The sequence below is a fragment of the Palaemon carinicauda genome, chromosome 30, assembly GCF_036898095.1.
Source record: "Palaemon carinicauda isolate YSFRI2023 chromosome 30, ASM3689809v2, whole genome shotgun sequence".
NCBI classification, from domain to species: domain Eukaryota; kingdom Metazoa; phylum Arthropoda; class Malacostraca; order Decapoda; family Palaemonidae; genus Palaemon; species Palaemon carinicauda.
Genome location: NC_090754.1, coordinates 51,507,897 through 51,526,961, shown reverse-complemented (window position 1 = coordinate 51,526,961; position 19,065 = coordinate 51,507,897). Strand labels below are relative to the sequence as shown.

General features: G+C 42.5%; 1 long non-coding RNA gene across 1 annotated transcript; it reads right to left on the bottom strand.

Moving 5' to 3' along the window:
• Window positions 1-109: 109 nt before the first annotated feature.
• On the bottom strand, window positions 110-18,591 carry LOC137623105 (uncharacterized). The gene is made up of 3 exons (XR_011040552.1): window positions 18,388-18,591; window positions 5,761-5,847; window positions 110-234 (listed from the first exon to the last, which is right to left on the bottom strand). It is a non-coding gene; the product is annotated as an uncharacterized lncRNA (long non-coding RNA).
• Between the last annotated feature and the right edge of the window lie 474 nt (window positions 18,592-19,065).

Sequence of the window (19,065 nt, the reverse complement as noted above, 5' to 3'; positions counted from 1 at the left end):
TTATGGCTGTTTCCTAATAAATGTAAATTCTTATGCATTGTTGAAGCTGTAAATAGTGTAAAATAAATTTTTTACACACCAAAAACCTGTTTCAGTAAAAGAAAATACATTTCTTAAAAACACTAATTTATTAAGAATTTTAAAGTAACATTATTTACACCAAACTATCCAATACATAGGTGTCAGTTTTTATTCTACTTGGTTAGTCTCTTCATCTGGAATGCTTTCCAATCCCTGAAAAAAAAATTACATTTCTTAGTGTGATATAGTATGCTTCCTTAAATAGCACCTCCTTTCCTATCATTTCACATTAAAAAATATAGCATATTTTAAATAAACTATACAAAACCAATTCCTTCAATTAGGAAAGTGTACGTGAGGGAAAACAACCTCTTTCCTGACTGCATCATGTCATTTTATACCTTTAGCCAAAAGAAAGTGATGGCTGAGAAGGGAGGTGTAACTTGCATAGCTAAGGAAAAAAGGACTGGTTTGTACTAAGGAAAATTGCAAATTGTATCCAAATTTGCTATTTGTTCCTACATGGGTACAACTTTTGTCTTTTAATTAGGAGACTTGCTCTTGGTGAGGAGGTAGCCACATAGAACCACACTAGAAGGTTCTTTTTTTCCTGATCCCGTATGGGAGCAAGGAAAGTTGACCCTAACAGCCCCACATTTGGATGTGGAATTTGTTAGGCCCTCTGCCAATCAGGAGTTCAGAAGAATCCAATAATGTACAAGGTCAAGAAATACCAATCTCTGAATCCAGTCAAGTACGAGGTCCCGGAATACCTATCTCGGCAAGTGTCGATACAGCCATACCAAGAGTATGGTGTTACTTCTTGGAAGAGCGTAGCCTGTCAGAAGGGCGCTCCGACACACTGGCCTAGCATGAGAACACGAAATTATAGGAGGGCCAGTAATTCTTCAATCTGGATGGGTTTTGATGTAAGCCTGGAAAAATTCCAAAGAGAAATTTCCACGCAGTCCAGCTGACACTGCAGAGTTTATTCATGTGCCCACCTAACGGAAAAGGAAGGAGTCGCCAAAATCAGAAAGTCGTGTTCTTTGGAAACAAAAAAATCTAATTGAACAAGGCCTGAAAGGCACTGTTTCTGCTGAGAGGTACAGAACCGTCCTTCCTATTCCTAGCGAGCTGATAAGAGAATGGTAGTCTAGTATCAAACTTCCAATGCAAAAATACAAAATTGTTAGAATGGTACTGTAGTATTAAATTTCTGATGCAAAAATCCACAATTATTTCACCTGCGTCACCACTACCAGTGACAGAAACTGGAGGATAGGTCTAGACTGGATCTGAAAGTGAGATGGGGAGGTAAACAGCAAGGCATACCAACCCTTATCGACAGCGGGACATACTTATGTGTTGTTTCCCTCCTCTTCCTAAACTGCGTCTTGAAGGAGACATAAGAACTGAAGGGGCAGATTCCAACGTATTCTGGAGGAAGGAGTTGCTGGAGATCCTTGCTGGGACTTGAGAAGGACAAGACCTACCTCCACCCTGAGGAAAACTGCACAGTGGGTGACAGTTTCTGTTACACTACTGTCCCTCCAATATTGCCTCAAAGTCACCCTCCAAAAGGGAAACCAAAAATACAGCAACTATGCAATCTGTAGTGCAATCATCTCCATGTCAACAGCCAATTAGACTGATTAACCTTTAAGGAAAGAAAATTTCACACTGCATGAAAACATTGCCCAATGCATTTGTAAAGCTGAAGGAGTCAAGGTACCTTCCATAATGTGTAACATTGGCTTAGTAGTACAAGTGGGTCCACAGCCCTGGCATCAGTTGTTCTGTGTCAAATAACTGTGTTGTAGACCTGACATATATATGTAATGGGTTTGCCTAAATCACGTTGTATGACATACATACGTAATTATGGATTTGCCTGGTTATATCACACTCCCTTGTAAGGACTATGGGGTAAAGACTTCTGTACATGAGCACAGAATAGCAACATGCTGAGTGGGGCTTACCTGCATTGAGATCGGGAAACCTGAAAAGAAAAAAAAAGTCATTCTTCACTTTCATCCCTGACTCGCATGCAACCTTTGCCCTCGATCTGATGTTCATAGTCCCGGGAGAGCACCCGAGGAAGCTTTATCGCCCCCTGTGCAGCTACAACAGGCCCTAAGGAAAAAGTGTCTAGGCATCTGTGGGTCATATCCTGAAGATAATGGGGGGCAGTGACTACTGTTTGACTTTTCCACACACTTGCTTGTAATATCTACAGCACAGAGGAGATTCTCTTTGAACCCCGAAGTTGCAGTTACACTTTTGACTTAAAGCACTTTTATGTCTGTTCTCCTTGAGGAAGAAGGAGAGGGTAGCGAAAGGGTCAGATTGATGACCTCTCTTAGCCAGGAAGTAATTATTCTTTGTTACCTAATGTAAATAAGAGTACATTACAAATAAAATACACTACAAAATCTACCAAATTAAAATATCAAAAAAGGGAAGAAAACTATACTTTGACTAACTTCCAGGACAGAAACACCCTAGCAGTACCAGCTGAACTCGGTTGAGTCCCTTGTTAGGCTGGGAGGAACGTAGAGAGTAGAGGTCCCCTTTTTGTTTTTGTTTCTTTGTTGATGTCGGGTACCCCCCAAAATTGGGGGAAGTGCCTTGGTATATGTATGTATGTACCTATTTCTTCATCATCCCTGTACTGACGAAAAGATGTTGCAGGTGTGGTACCACTGCGTACATACACGATAGCAACTCAGCACCCTCACAGGACATAATAACAACTGGTTAGGATCATCAGTTACCTCTCTCTAAGGCTTGTGATCTGAAAAGATAAAATCCTGGAATCAGGGGCTAAAGGATTCTGGGTTTTGGCAATTAATTCAGGGACAAAGGATGACAAGACCTGATTCCATCTCCTTGAATGACATGTAAAAAGAGAGATCATCTCGCTCACTGACTTGTTTAGTCAAAGCTAAAGCAAGCGTTAATGCTTCATAGGGTACCCACTCAGGGAACGTAACACCTTGATGACGTTCAGGGTGGAGGTCTCACTTGAACTGGATGGCGGGTCTGTTCAAAGCTCCATATGAGCAAAGAAATCTCATCCAAAAAAGAAACATCAATTTCCTTTAGTCTAAAGACCTGTCTCAAGGCTGTGTTAACCTTTTACTGCTGAAACGGAGCTAAGTTTCTCCTTTTGGAAATAAAGTAAGAAGTTAGCAATTACTGAAGTACAGTAGAGACTGTACGAAGACATGCCTTCCACTGTCTATCTATTACTGTACATTGATAGACCAAAGTTGAGGTTCTATGGAGGTATCCAGAAATCTTTTGTGCAGCTTTGCACGGAAAACCTCTGTCTGAGATGCCAGATAACCTCCACACATGAAGCTGAAGGGATTCCACTCCACTGTGAAATATCTTGATGAGTGGTTGGCACATTAAGTCAGGAAAAAGAGGCAATTCCCTCGGAATCTCCACCAGCAGAAATAGAAGGTCCAGGTACCATTCTACCAAAGGCCATTGAAGTCATGTTCAGACTGGGCGTCGCTTAAACTTAATTCAAGAATCTTCTTAGGCAGAACAGCGTAAAATCATAGACATCGAGGGCATCCCACAGGTCCTGGAAAACATCCTCGAGTGCTCCCTTCGGATCTGGAACTGGAAAGCGGTAAATGGGGAGCTTCAGGTTCGATGAGGTTACAAACGGGTCTAATGTCAGCGAGCCCCACAAATTCAGGATCTCTGTCGCTATCTGAGGACTCAAAGACCACTCGGAGCCCACAATTTATGTCCTCCTGCTCAAACTTGTCCGCCACTATGTTCTTCCTGCCTGGAAAATAAAGTTAAGTTCCACCCATTCGAGTCTCTACTGCGAGATGGCAAAGTTGCAGTGACATGGTATCTCCTTATTTGTTTATAAACTATAGGCCAACACACAGGTATTACTAAAAGATGAAAAAAAGGCCAGAGTACTAAAAAAAACTGCTCTCAGCTCCAATACATTTATATGGTCTCAGCGCTCCTGCTCATACTGGAGCCCAGCAACCATATACTAACGGAAGTGTGCTCCTCAACATTCCTTGGATGCATCTGTGAATAATATTAATTATGGAGGCAACATTAAGAATTGGCAACCCTTCAGAAGGTTTGACTTATCCAGCCACCATTGTAGGTCCTTTTTGGCCTCTTCCCCTATTGGGCACTAGTAAGAGGGGATGGTTGAGATATTGAGAACAATGCCCTTTCAACTCGCACTGAAATGACCTAAAGTGAAGCCAACCACTTGGTACTAGGCATTTCAAGAATGTCAGGTATCCTAATAACCTCAGATGTACTGGGAGATGGGGATATCCTAAGCGAGATATCTTGTCCTGAAACAGTTAAATCCTTTCAAGGAACATGTTTATGTCCATTCCAAGGTACATGAGTCTGCATGGGCACTAGTACAGACTTCTTTCGATTTACCATGATCCCTAGATCGGGACAAAACAAAAGGAGTCTTTCTCGGTGAAAGAGAAGGGTTTCTTCGAGTCCGCCAGGATTAGGCAATCGTCCAGGTATCGTACAAGACGAATGCCATTGGCGTGCACCTATGCTGAAAAGAGTGAAAACTTTGGTAAAAACTTGAGGAGCTGTCGAAAGCTCAAAGCTAAGTACCCTGAACTGGAATACTTTGTCAGTTGCTACTAATGTAGGTATTTCCTGGAGGAGGTATGGATCTGGAAGTAATGTATCCGTCTTTTAGGTTGACTGAAAAGGCCTGGCGAGCCATCATCGACCTCTTAGGGAGCGCCCTTCTCCCACATAGCCCGGACTTTTGCTTGAAGGGATAGATCCTTTGCCAATCCCTAGCGAACGGATGACAACGTTGCTGGTGATGGGATCAGGGGAGAGGGAGAGCTAATACCCAGGAGAAGGTACCAGGATGGAAGGACGTACATCATCCATCTTTCTGCTCCACGATACCACCACCTCCCCGTAACGGCAGGTTGTTAACATCGCGTTATAATTCTTAATTGCTGTATTCCAGCTTTGCTGTCATCATTCCCCAAGATTCTCCTAAGTTGAGGACAAGAATTTGTATCCGAGTAGGAACAAAGGGGATCTGATTCATCTACAGTATATTACAATATCTACTGTTTTTATTTTACGGCAAATGACTACTAAATCCTAAGAAGCTTACTCAGCAAGTAAAAATTATTATCATTACTATCCAAGCTACAACTCTAGTTGGAAAAACAAGATGCTGTAAGCCCAAACAGGGAAAAATAGCCGAGAAAATATATTTTGCTTAAGTTCCATAAGAATGAACACAATAAATAACAATTATTAAAACAAAGTCAGTATTTGAACGATGACAAGACTACTGCTTAAAATAAAGGAAAATGTAACAAAGTTTCAAGTTAGAAAGAAAAAGCATAAGTACTGTACTGTATAAAGCATATGGGCAATGTATGGGTAAGACCTCTTCATACGTAATAAATAAAATTAGTTTAAAAATGTTGGATTTCCGTATTGGGATTTCATCATCCTCAAAGTACAGTAGCGACAACCGTCTTTTCTTTGAAAACAACTGCTTTAGAAAAAATAGCAACCTGTGTAAAATTATATGTGTATAAAAAGTATTTGTTCCGGCGTAGATACAAACCCTCCGCTATTTATATGGTATACTTTCGGCGCAGCTGAAAGTATACCCTATAAATAGCTCCAGGTTTGTATACTATGAAAAATACAAATTACATACAAATTTGGTATACTTACAACACCTTTGTATCCATAGCCAGTAAGTCTTTCATCTCGGAGGAAGAGTGCTCGCTGGTTCCTCCCACTCAGCTCCCTCTGATAGAACTATAGATAAAAATAATTATCAGAGGAAAAGTATAAGTATTAAACCGAACTGCATTAAACAGATTACTCTATTCATATTTGACATAATTTTATGTGTGAAAAAAATTTAAAGGAAAATAAAGCTATACTAAATATAAAGTTCAAAATGTCACATTTCTAAAAATACCTCATCTATTTCTTGTACCATTCATTCGCTTTTGGGGCAAAGCATGGTAAGATAATCTCATCTGGAGAGATAGGAAACTTTATAAACTAGGTTTGCACCTCTAAAGAATGAAAATTTCTTTAAAGGCATTTAACAATAACATGCAAAATGAACACCACTAATTTATAAATACAAAATGTGGACTAAAGTTGAAATTACAATTTAAAAGTAATTTGCATTTTTCATAACTACACAAACCAGAGTCCTTTAATATGAGTATGCTTTCAGTTTGGTTGGAACTTCAGCTGTTAAAATCTATAACGAGGTGTCCGTAGTTACTGGAGCTTGGCAGGAAGGGTCCCCCAAAGCCAGTCGCTACATTGACCTACACCTACGGTTTGCTAAGTGGTTGAGACAAGAAATGAAACTTGAAAGACTAGTTTGTATAATAAGGAAAAATACAAACTATTCTTAAAATTTGTGATTTGTTCCTACACTCATCTTAAGGCTTCTTTCACATTATGCGTTTTTCTTTTCCATACGAAGCAGTCTTCATACCGCAGGTATAGCGGACAAAAACTGCCGATATTGCAATCGCCGCTCACAAATGATATAGAAACTCATTTGCCGATTTTTTTTTTTTTTTTTTTTTTTTTAAGAGGGAGATTTTTGTTGGCATTATTCTAAACTATGAATGCCACAAAATAAATTAATTTTAGTAATGAATGTCTTTATGAATAGATTTGTGTATTAATTATCCTATCTCCTAAATATCTTTGAAAAACTGGTTTGCCACAATCATTATACTAAGAATGTTATTAAATTGAGAAGTGAATACAGTACATCCACTTTCAAAATCACCCCTTAATACATAGCAAACTTCTTTCCAAGCCAATGTAACAGAACTCGTATATTTCTATTCTTCTAGACTTTTGCCCTATTATACTGGTTTAATTTTTACTAAAGAAATAAGTAATTCAATTTCAATGTTTTGTTCCATGTCTGTGCATTTATTATTCACATCCATCAGAAGCACTATGTAGCCTAATAATGCTCGCCAAACAAGAGGCAAAAAAAAAACTGAGGTGTGAAGACTCGTATTAAATATGACAGATTACTGTCACTGTCAGCGGAACGGATCAGCGCAAAGCTAATGGGACACCGCTCATGCAAAACGGTGCCAATGCGGAAAATAAATCCGGTCTGCTTTACGTAGTGTGAAAGGATTCATATAATCTATCAGTAAACTAATAAAGGCATAGTGTGATAGAGGCCTTAAAGTTTGCTGCAAGTCCAATGAATGCGCAGATCTCCTGTCAAGACTAAGAGACAAAGGTGAAGCAGGGTTGAAGGAGTAACTATAAGTTCTCCTTCTATTGACAGTGTACAACTATGATTCATTCCCAAGTTACGATGACATCGTAATCACTACTACACACTAGTGAGGGAATAAACAGAAAGAGGAATGCTATTAACAGGAACAAAAAAGTGTTTACCAGCAGGTTACAAAGATTCTGTCAGTCAATTAAATATATTAGGAAAAATACAAAACCCTTCGTCTTCCTTAAATTCCTTCGCACATAACAAATTAATAACCATAAACTAGAAAAAAAAATAAAAAACTTGATACAGCCAATTGACAGTGCATTCTCCGGAAGCTGAAAATAAAGTAGGTACACACTGTACTGGCTGGAGGGAGGGGCTTCTGGGCACCCTACTCTTGGGGGGGGGGGGCCTTCCCTGCATCCTCCTGTAACTACAGACACCTTAAAGGACATGGTTTTCTATTCGTGTAGGAACAAATAGCTAATTACGAAGATAAGGACCACTGTGAAAATAATTTGTATTAGAAATTATATTGTCTGAAAACTGATTTTAGCCACTATTGATAATCAGCTTAGTAGCTTTCAGACCCATTAATATTGCCTTTCTGCACCCTTTACAATAATACATATTAATTTGCTGCTAAGCAAGCATGTTGAATAACTAATTGATTTGCTTACAATACCATTTATGATATTTACATTTTATGTAATGAAATGGAAATAACCTTTTAAAAAAATGATGCCCAAGCTCATTTCTCACAGGCTACTGTTATACTGTATAAGCTTCAATCTGTCAATGCAGTGTCATACAAGCACCTGATAAATAGTCAAAAAATACAAATCCAATTTTTTCCCCTAGCCACATGATTAGTTTTGTTAAGACATTTTCTTCCTACAAGATCTTATTGAAAATCAGTTCCTAAATACTGTACTTAAATTATTCTAATTTATTAATCTAAAAATGTTATTTTTATTAGTAAAATAAATTTTTGAATATACTTACCCGATATATCATGTAGCTGTCAACTCCGTTGCCCGACAGAATTCTATGGAGGGATACGCCAGCTATCACAATACTAGAAGGGGGTGTACTTACCAGCGCCACCTGTGGCCAGGTACTATAGTACTTCTTGTTGACACCTCCTCAATTTTTCCTCGGTCCACTGGTTCTCTATGGGGAGGAAGGGAGGGTCAATTAAATCATGATTATCGGGTAAGTATATTCAAAAATTTATTTTACTAATAAAAATAACATTTTTCAATATTAAACTTACCCGATAATCATGTAGCTGATTCACACCCAGGGGGGTGGGTGAAAACCAGTGTACAAGATTAAAGGATAGCTAAGAATCCCATATTTCATATAACAGTTATCTCAAATAACAATGAAATAATAAGTACCTGGTAAGGAAGTCGAATTGAACCGTTACTCTGCCTCTTTTTTAAGTTCGTCTTCCTTACTGAGCGCAGCGTTCCTCTTGGAGGCTGAATCAACCCAAAGGTGCTAAAGTATATAGGGCTGCAACCCCTACTAAAGGACCTCTACACAACCTCTAACCCAGGCGCTTCTCAAGAATGAATTGACCACCCGCCAAATCAAAAGGATGCGGAAGGCTTCTTAGCCTACCGTAACAACCATAAAAACAACAATAAAAGCATTCAAGAGAAAGGTTAAAAAAGGTTATGGGATTAAGGGAATGTAGTGGCTGAGCCCTCACCTACTACTGCACTCGCTGCTACGAATGGTCCCAGGGTGTAGCAGTTCTCGTAAAGAGACTGGACATCTTTAAGATAAAATGATGCAAACACTGACTTGCTCCTCCAATAGGTTGCATCCATTATGCTCTGCAGAGAACGGTTTTTATTAAAGGCCATCGAAGTAGCTACGGCTCTTACTTCGTGGGTCCTTACCTTCAGCAATGCAAGGTCTTCCTCCTTTAAGTGAGAATGGGCTTCTCTAATCAGAAGCCTTATATAATACGAAACCCCATTCTTGGACATGGGCCTCGAAGGTTTCTTGATGGCACACCATAAGGCTTCTGACTGTCCTCGAATAGGTTTAGACCTATTAAGATAATACTTGAGAGCTCTGACAGGGCAAAGAACTCTCTCTAGTTCGTTACCTACCATGTTGGAGAGGCTAGGAATTTCAAACGATCTAGGCCAAGGACGTGAAGGAAGTTCGTTCTTTGCTAGGAATCAGAGCTGAAAAGAACATGTTGCAGATTCGGTCATGAAACCAATGTTCTTGCTGAAGGCATGAACCTCACTGACTCTCTTAGCTGTTGCAAGGCAGACGAGGAAAAGAGTCTTGAGGGTAAGGTCCTTGAAGGAAGCTGACTGGAGAGGTTCGAACCTAGGTGACATAAGGAACCTTAAGACTACGTCTAGGTTCCAGCCTGGAGTGGATAGACGACGCTCTTTAGAAGTCTCAAAAGACTTAAGGATGTCTTGAAGGTCCTTGTTGGAAGAAAGGTCCAAACCTCTGTGGCGGAGAACTGAAGCCAACATACTCCTGTACCCTTTAATCGTAGGGGCTGAAAGGGATCTCTCATTCCTAAGATGTAATAGGAAGTCAGCTATTTGGGTCACAGAGGTATTGGTAGAGGATACTGAATTGGCTCTACACCAGCTCCGGAAGACTTCCCACTTAGATTGGTAGACTCTACGAGTGGAAACCCTTCTAGCTCTGGCAATCGCACTGGCTGCCTCCTTCGAAAAGCCTCTAGCTCTAGCGAATCTTTCGACAGTCTGAAGGCAGTCAGCCGAAGAGCGTGGAGGTTTGGATGCAACCTGTCTACGTGAGGTTGACGTAGAAGGTCCACTCTTAGAGGTAGAGTCCTGGGGATGTCGACTAGCCATTGAAGTACCTCTGTGAACCATTCTCTTGCAGGCCAAAGGGGAGCAACCAGCGTCAGCCGTGTCCCTTCGTGCGAGATGAATTTCTGCAGGACTTTGTTGATTATCTTGAACGGTGGGAATGCGTAAAGGTCGAGATGGGACCAGTTCAGCAGAAAAGCATCCACATGAACTGCTGCAGGGTCTGGAACTGGGGAACAGTACAGCGGAAGTCTCTTGGTCATGGAGGTGGCAAACAGATCTATGGTAGGTTGACCCCACAAGGTCCAAAGTCTGTTGCACACACTCTTGTGGAGGGTCCATTCCGTGGGAATGACCTGATTCCTTCTGCTTAGGCGATCTGCTGAGACGTTCATGTTGCCCTGAATGAACCTCGTGACCAAAGTGAGGTTTTGACTTCTTGACCAAATGAGGAGGTCCCTTGCGATCTCGTATAGGCTCCTCGAATGGGTCCCTCCTTGCTTGGAGATGTAAGCCAAGGCTGTGGTGTTGTCTGAGTTCACCTCCACCACTTTGTCTAGCAGGAGGGACTTGAAGTTCAGCAGGGCTAAATGAACTGCTAGTAGCTCCTTGCAGTTGATGTGGAGCGTTCCCTGTTCTTCGTTCCACGTTCCCGAGCATTCCCGTCCGTTCAAGGTCGCACCCCAGCCCGAGTCCGATGCATCTGAGAAGAGATGAAGATTGGGGGTCTGAATAGCCAACGATAGGCCCTCCCTGAGAAGGAGATTGGTCTTCCACCACAAGAGAGTGGTCTTCATCTCTTTGGTGACTGGGATAGAGACTGCTTCGAGAGTCAAACCCTTGTCCCAATGAGCTGCAAGATGGAATTGAAGAGGGCGGAGGTGGAGTCTCCCTAGCTCGACGAACAGGGCCAGTGATGAAAGGGTCCCTGTGAGACTCATCCACTGTCTCACCGTGCAACTGCTCCTCTTCAGCATGCTCATGATGCAATCTAGGGCTTGGCTTATCCTTGGGGCCGATGGAAAAGCCCGAAAATCCTGACTCCGAATCTCCATTCCCAGGTACACAATGGATTGGGAGGGAATGAGCTGAGACTTTTCTATGTTGACTAACAGACCCAGTTCTCTGATTAAGTCCAAAGTCCAGTTGAGACTCTCCAGACAGCGACGACTCGTGGAGGCTCTCAACAGCCAGTCGTCTAAGTAGAGGGAGGCTCTGATGTCCGATAAGTGGAGGAATTTTGCTATATTCCTCATCAGATGCGTGAACACCATAGGAGCTGTGCTTAGGCCAAAACACAGGGCTTGGAATTGGTAGACAACCTTTCCAAAAACGAATCTCAGGAAAGGTTGGGAGTCTGGATGAATAGGAACGTGAAAGTAGGCATCTTTCAAGTCCAACGAGACCATCCAGTCCTCCTGCCTGACCGCTGCTAGGACCGACTTCGTCGTCTCCATCGTGAACGTCTGCTTGGTGACATACGCATTGAGCGCGCTGACGTCCAGCACCGGTCTCCAACCTCCTGTCTTCTTGGCCACCAGAAAGAGACGGTTGTAGAAGCCCGGGGATTGATGGTCCCGGACTATAACCACTGCCTTCTTCTGCACAAGTAGCGACACCTCCTGGTGCAACGCTAGCCTCTTGTCCTCTTCTTTGTAGTTGGGAGAGAGGTTGATGGGAGATGTGGTCAGAGGGGGTTTGAGGCAGAATGGAATCCTGTAACCCTCCCTCAGCCAACTGACAGACTGTGCGTCTGCACCTCTCTTTTCCCAGGCTTGCCAGAAGCTCTTGAGTCTGGCTCCTACTGCTGTCTGGAGATGCGGAGAGTCAGTTTTTTCCTTTAGAGGCCTTGGAACCTTTCCTAGACTTGCTCCTGGAAGAGTCTGGACGGGAGCTTCCTCGGCTGGGGGCTCTACCACGAAAGGGCGGTATGAACCTCGTAGCAGGAGTATCAGCTACTGGGGTGCGATAAGTCCTAGGGACTGAGGTAGCAACCTTAGTCTTACGAGCCGATGAGGCTACAAGATCATGTGTGTCCTTTTGTATCAGGGCAGCAGACAAGTCCTTAACCAGCTCTTCGGGGAAGAGGAACTTCGAGAGCGGAGCGAAAAGGAGTTGAGACCTTTGACAAGGTGTAATGCTGGAGGAAAGGAAGGTACAAAGCTGTTCCCTTTTCTTAAGAACCCCTGATACAAACATCGACGCAAGCTCGCCAGATCCATCTCTAATGGCCTTATCCATGCAGGACATCAGTAGCATGGCAGAATCCTTGTCCGCAGGGGAGGTCTTCTTGCTGAGGGCCCCCAGGCACCAGTCTAGGAAGTTGAACATCTCAAATGCTCTAAAAACACCCTTCAGGAGGTGATCAAGGTCTGAGAAGGTCCAGCAAACCTTAGAGCGCCTCATTGCAGTTCTACGAGGCGAGTCTACCAGACTTGAGAAGTCAGCCTGGGCAGAGGCAGGTACTCCCAAGCCTGGTTCCTCTCCTGTGGCATACCAAACGCCCGCTTTAGAAGTGAGCTTAGTCGGAGGAAACATGAACGAAGTCTTGCCAAGGTGCTGCTTAGTCTGCAACCACTCCCCTAAGATCCTAAACGCTCTCTTAGAGGACCTTGCTAGGACTAGCTTAGTAAAGGTAGACTTAGCTGGCTGCATGCCCAGCGAAAACTCAGATGGTGGAGAGCGGGGAATAGCAGAGATAAAGTGGTCTGGGTATACCTCCCTAAACAGAGCCAAGACCTTACGAAAGTCAATAGAAGGCGGGGAAGACTTGGATTCATCCACGTCTGATGAGGGATCCAGGTGTGCCGCCTCATCATCAGACGCCTCATCACCAGAGTGTAGCGAAGAGATCGGAAAGGTATGCTGAACAGCAGAGTCAGTACGAGCTGGAACATCAATATTAGTGGTTTCCTCTTCAAGACTCTGTTGAGGGAACACCTGAGGCTCAGACTGCAAAGGCTGAACAAAAGAAGAAGCAGAAGGTAGGCGCATGGGTGGAGGAGGCTGACTCCTGGCATGAGTGGCTGAACTCAAGGGTAGCGCTTGCTGAGTGGTTGGCGGAAGCGGAGTAGTAAGTTCCTGTTCCTGTGGTGTGAGCGGAGAGCGATGAGATATAGGCTGCGCAGAACGAAGTAAATGTCTCGCCAGTTGAGGCTCCTGAGGCGCAAGGCTAAGGTGTTGTGGTGCTTGCCTAGAGGAGGGTTGAGCTCGCTGCAGCGAGAGCTGAGGAGACTGACTCATGGTTGGGAGAGGTTGTTGTACCTCGACCGAGTGTTGCATCACTGGTGGAGCAGCAAGTGGAAGCGGAGGAAGAGAGGTATAAGCCTTCTGATCCCATTGCTGAGGTTGCCTTAAGGAAGGCGGAGGCTGAACACCACTGGGAACAGTAAACTCAGAACGTGGCTCAACATCGTACGCCTGGCAGGCGGTACTGCGGTCAGGCGGAGCGAGCGCAGGCGGAGCGAGCGCAGGCGGAGCGAGCGCAGGCGGAGCAAGTGCAGGCGGAGGCGGAGGCGCAGCCTTCTCAGCCCGACACTCACGCATCAAGACCGAAAGTTGTGACTGCATAGACTGCAGAAGAGTCAACTTGGGGTCGGCAGACACTACGGTCTGCTGAGGCAAAGCCTGAACAGCAGAGATCTGTTGTGGCAGAACCTTACTCCTCTTGGGCGGAGTGCAGTCGACTGATGACTGTGGCGAGTCAGAGCTGAGCCAATGACTGCAGCCCGGTTGAGCACTCGCGGACTGGACTCTGCGTTTGAGTGGTCTAGAGACCTGAGTCCAGCGTTTCTTCCCTGACAATTGATCAGCGGACGAGTAAAAGACGGGCTCAATCGTCTGCAGGTGGGAGTGACGGTCTCTGGAAGACACGCCCGCAACCACCGAGGATACTTCTGTGCGCCGATCAAGGCCTGCCGAACCCTTTTGCCCTTCGACATTGCTTCTCCCCTGGGCTTGGGAGCTTGCAAGAGGTCCCGGACTAGGAGGACGACTGGCACGCACAGAAGTATCCTCACGCACCACACTGACACTGACACTAGCACTTGGCACTGCACTGACACTAGCACTCGTCACAGCACTGGCACTAATACCACCCACTGCACTCTTGACCTTAAGCTCCTTGACTTCGGCCATAAGAGACTTATGATCGCTAACCACTGACTCTACTTTATCGCCTAAGGCCTGAATAGCACGCAACACAACAGACATATCAGGCTGAGGGCAAATAGTAGGTTCGGGGGTAGCCACTACAGGGGTAGGAAAAGGTAGGGGATCATGAGGTGTGGAAAAAAGTGAAGAGTGAGAAGAACTCCTCCTAACTCTGCCTCTCTCTAACTTAGTTGAATACTTCAAAAGACGGACAAAATCAAGTTCCGAAAGTCCGGCGCATTCCTCACATCGATTTTCTAACTGACAGGGCCTATCCCTACAGTCAGAACAAGCGGTGTGAGGATCTACCGAGGCCTTCGGAATACGCCTATTACAAGACCTACATCGTCTATGGGTGGGGGCTTGTGAAATGTCAGACATCTTGAATCCAAAGAGTTAGCCAAGTGGGGTTTCAAAATCAAGCAAAAGATCGTTAACCGTTAATCAGGACTATATAAAAGCTATCTAAGCTAATATAAGAAGGTTTCCAGTAAAGCGACAGCCGAAATCTGAGAGAATACTTCACCAAAAGCCGTGAAAATACTCGAAGATCATAAGCGTATCCCAGAACGTCTTGCCGGAAGCACGACAGAGGAAAAATTGAGGAGGTGTCAACAAGAAGTACTATAGTACCTGGCCACAGGTGGCGCTGGTAAGTACACCCCCTTCTAGTATTGTGATAGCTGGCGTATCCCTCCATAGAATTCTGTCAGGCAACGGAGTTGACAGCTACATGATTATCGGGTAAGTTTAATATTGAAAATCACTAAATTATGCAAAATGTGCAATCTACCACATAGAGGTTTTATTAATTCACTCAAATGTTGCATGGTGCTTTTAAGACATAATGAATATTTTCAAAGTAATTTGCATTTTCTCTAAAGTCATATGTACGAGCCATCCCAACACTGACTGGATAAGGTTTCTGAGGCTTGTTTTCAAGATAAATAAATGGCAAACCCTAAATTTTCTTTAGGCTACCAGGGTAAAGAGGGGTTAATCAGAGTTGGACTAACATTAAAACTCAAGTTTTCTGTACTGTATATAAAAAATTACTTTAGCAATTTGAAACTTATCCAGATGAAAATAAAAGCCTGAGTCTTATTTAAGAGATATAAGACTTACATGGGATAACCGTACGGTGGAACCCAAGTCCTTCGCAGAACCTTTCCATCATGCAAGGAGGTCTGGCAATCACTCGACCCCTACTTACCCACAGGCAGCTACTCGAGTCTTTTTCCTACCCAGAATGTACAGTCATGACTTTTCTTTTGTCACTTTTCATTTTGAAATACTGAATCAAGAAGTTTAATTCAATCCTAATTTTTATTCAATATCTATTGCAATTAAGATAAATTTATTAAAAAGACTCTTCCTAATCTGCTTGTTGACTTGTGACACTACAATGTTAATACCACATATCAATATCACGGTACTGCTCATCACATATTCTTGGAATACTTGTTGTGGCAATGTTATAAGAGCTTCTATGAAGAGCTAGAAGGGCCGAGCCTCAATAAATTCACAAAGGAGCAGATAGACGGATGACAAACGGGAAAAAGGTAAGATGGAAGACAAACTGGAAAAAGGTTAGACGGATGACATACGGGGGAAAAAGGTTAGACGGATGACAAACTGGAAATAAAGTAAGACGGACGACAAACTGGAAAAAAGTTGGACAGAAGACTAAGGGGAAAAAGGTTAGACGGATGACAAAGGGGAAAAAGGTTAGACGGATGACAAAGGGGAAAAAGGTTAGACGGATGACAAACAGGAAAAAGGTTAGACCAGTGACAAACAAGGAAAAAAGTAAGACGGAAGACAAACTGGAAAAAGGTTCGACGGAAGACTAAGGGGGAAAAGGTTAGACGAATGACAAACGAGAAAAAGGTTACTGTAGACCGATAACAAACGAGGAAAAAAGTAAGACAGAACATAAACTGGAAAAAGGTTGGACGGAACACAAACTGGAAAAAGGTTGGACGGAAGACTAAGGGGAAAAAGGTTAGATGGATGACAAACGGGAAAATGGTTAGACGGAAGACAAAGGGGAAAAAAGGTTAGACCGATGACAAACGGGAAAGAGGTTAGACGGAAGACTAAAGGGAAAGAGGTTAGACGGAAGACTAAGGGGAAAGAGGTTAGACGGAAGACTAAAGGGAAAAAGGTTAGACGGATGACAAACGGGAAAAAGATTAGACGGAAGACTAAGGGAAAAAGGGTTAGACTGATGACAAACAAGGAAAAAATTAAGACGAAATACAAACTGGAAAAAGATTAGACGGATGACTAAGGGGAAAAAGGTTAGACGGATGACAAACGGGAAAAAGATTAGACGGAAGACTAAGGGAAAAAGGGTTAGACTGATGACAAACGGGAAAAAGATTAGACGGAAGACTAAAGGGAAAGAGGTTAGACGGAAGACTAAGGGGAAAGAGGCTAGACGGAAGACTAAAGGGAAAAAGGTTAGACGGATGACAAACGGGAAAAAGATTAGACGGATGACAAACGGGAAAAAGGTTAGACCGATGACAAATGGGAAAAAGGTGAAGAAAACTGTTACCAGATCTATGTACAGTATGGGTGAATCAATAAATTTTGGTAATTTATTATACTGTATCTATAACACTCACCATATAGCGAACTTGTTAGGTGGTTAATGACGGAAGTAAAATCAATTTACAGAGGTAACCAGGTAAGTGGGAACAAAATGATTTATTAACACCATCATCACAAATCAAGTTAGGGAAGGTAGTGAGTTTATATTTTTCACACGTCAACCAATTTTTATTTGTGGTGATTTAGGATGTGTTAAGTGAAGAGATCAGAAATGAAGAGTTGCGGAAGTTGCTATATGCAGATGATTTAGTGATTACTGCTGAAAATGAGGAAGACTTGGAGAAGGCTTGTAGAATGACAAGAGAGACTGGAGAGGCGTGGCTTGAGGGTAAACGTGGTTAAAACGGAAGCTGCGGTGGGCAGAAAGGAACGTAAGGGCAGGATAGCTTTACATGAAAGTAGAGGAACAGTTATAAAACAGGTAGAATAATTTAGCTACTTGTGATCTATCATAAGTACGGAGGGAGGATGTGAGGCTGAAGTTGAGCCTGGGATAAGTAGAGGGAGGTTGTAGTAGTAGTAAAGCTTGAGGGAACAGAGATGAGAATGCCAACATGGATTATGGGAATATTACAGTTTTAAAGATTAGAAAATTAAAAAAATGGAAGAATGGCAGGCATAGTAAAGATTAAAGAGATGATAAATGTGCCACGACTGAGATGGTATGAGCACGTGTTGGGGAGGGAGTTTAGGAGGGTTTAGAAGGAGGCTGTTAAGTGGGGGTTAAGATCGAGGAGGAGGCAGATAATTAAATGGCGCGATAAGTGAAGGATGATATGGAGAGAAGAGATTTGGTGGAAGAGGATGTTTTTGATATAGGGATGAACAGTAGGGAAGTAGTTCTTCAAAGTACCTATAAATAAACCGGGAATATTCCTTAAATTCTTCAGGGGGAACATTGTGCTATAGTAAATATTTACACGCATTTGCATTACTGGCCCGGTTCGTCCGAACTAACTATAAAGGCTCCGAGAAGCCATAGGTTAGGTTAGGTGGGTGTGATTAAATTAGGACAGGGGTCATGTTTTCCCCATATGTGAGAGAGAGAGAGAGAGAGAGAGAGAGAGAGAGAGAGAGAGAGAGAGAGAGAGAGAGAGAGAGAGAGAGAGAGAGAGAGAGAGAGAGAGAGAAATTTAGACATTTTTCAAGAGAGAAATTTAGATATTTATCACAAGAAATTTAGACATTTTTCAAGAGAGCGAGAGAGATTTAAACCTTTTTCAAGAGATTTAAAAAATTTTTCGAGAGAGAGAGAGAGAGAGAGAGAGAGAGAGAGAGAGAGAGAGAGAGAGAGAGAGAGAGAGAGAGAGAGAGATTTAAAACATTTTTTCAACATCACGCATTTGGCTATTACATTAACCAGTAATTTATCTTACTATCTTGAATCTGGATACCGTAACTATCTTTATTTTTTCAAACCAAAATAGCCACTACTGGATACGGCCAATAAACCCATAGAAAAAGGTTATACAAACTTACATTTCCATACGCTAGTTTGTGTAATCCGGCCATGGCTAAAGCTGGTACACCTAGCAGACCAGTAATGATGGCCATGCTGGGAAGAATTTCGAACCACATTTTCAGAAGAAACTAAGAGATAATTTAGAAAATGATGAAAATAGTGTCAGTCTTGGAAGTACGGCAGACGGTGTTAGTCTCCCCTGCGTTCGAATCCCTCATTGATGAAAGAAGAATCATTAAAGTTATATGTGGATTACTACTCTATACATTTAGAAAATTACTGAAATGAAATATAAAATAGATAATTTTTTATTCATAATAAGTGACATATTTAAACATATATTCATCTATCATAAGTTTGAAAATTGTGATAAAATATTCTACTAAGAGATTCGGACACGTCGTATTTTTCAGCATATTCGGGATACATCAAACGACGACATCCAAAAATAATTTTCTCGTGTATTTTTTTCTCTCTAAAATTTTTCAAAGCCTTTTATAAAATGTATCAGAATAATACACTAAAGTTATATACACTACCATATATAGCACATTATACTCAAAGCATTCTGTTTATCTGAAAGTTTTTTTTGGACTCTCTAGGCCGGGAAACGCAAACAATAAAAATTCATTTTATAATCTTTATTGTCTTTGATTGGTTAGCAAGCTAGCACAAGCAATGTCAACTCATATTTG